Raw genomic sequence first — 360 nt, forward strand, 5'->3', positions numbered from 1 at the left:
ACACTGGGCGCACGTCCATATGGAGCCCAGCGTCCCCCCGTCTACACCGGGCACACGTCCATATGGAGCCTAGCGTCCCTCCGTCTACACCGGGCGCACGTCTATATGGAGCCTAGCGTCCCTCCGTCTACACCGGGCGCACGTGCATATGGAGTCCAGCGTCCCCCCGTCTACACTGGGCGCACCTCCATATGGAGCCTAGCGCCCACCCGTCTACATTGCGTGCATGTCCATATGGAGCCTAGGCTCCCCCTGTCTACACTGCGCGCACATCCATATGGAGCCTAGCGTCCCCCGTCTACACTGGGCGCACGTCCATATGGAGCCCAGCGTCCCCCCTGTCCACACTGGGCGCAGGTC

General features: G+C 64.2%; 1 protein-coding gene across 2 annotated transcripts in view; it reads right to left on the reverse strand.

Moving 5' to 3' along the window:
• Nucleotides 1-360, reverse strand: part of LOC121020164 (granulocyte-macrophage colony-stimulating factor receptor subunit alpha-like) — an 18,169-nt gene that overhangs the window by 5,619 nt on the left and 12,190 nt on the right. The gene's annotated exons all lie outside the window — the stretch shown is intronic.

Source organism: Herpailurus yagouaroundi, unplaced genomic scaffold (assembly GCF_014898765.1).
Source record: "Herpailurus yagouaroundi ecotype Mexico unplaced genomic scaffold, PumYag 248, whole genome shotgun sequence".
Lineage (NCBI taxonomy): Eukaryota > Metazoa > Chordata > Mammalia > Carnivora > Felidae > Herpailurus > Herpailurus yagouaroundi.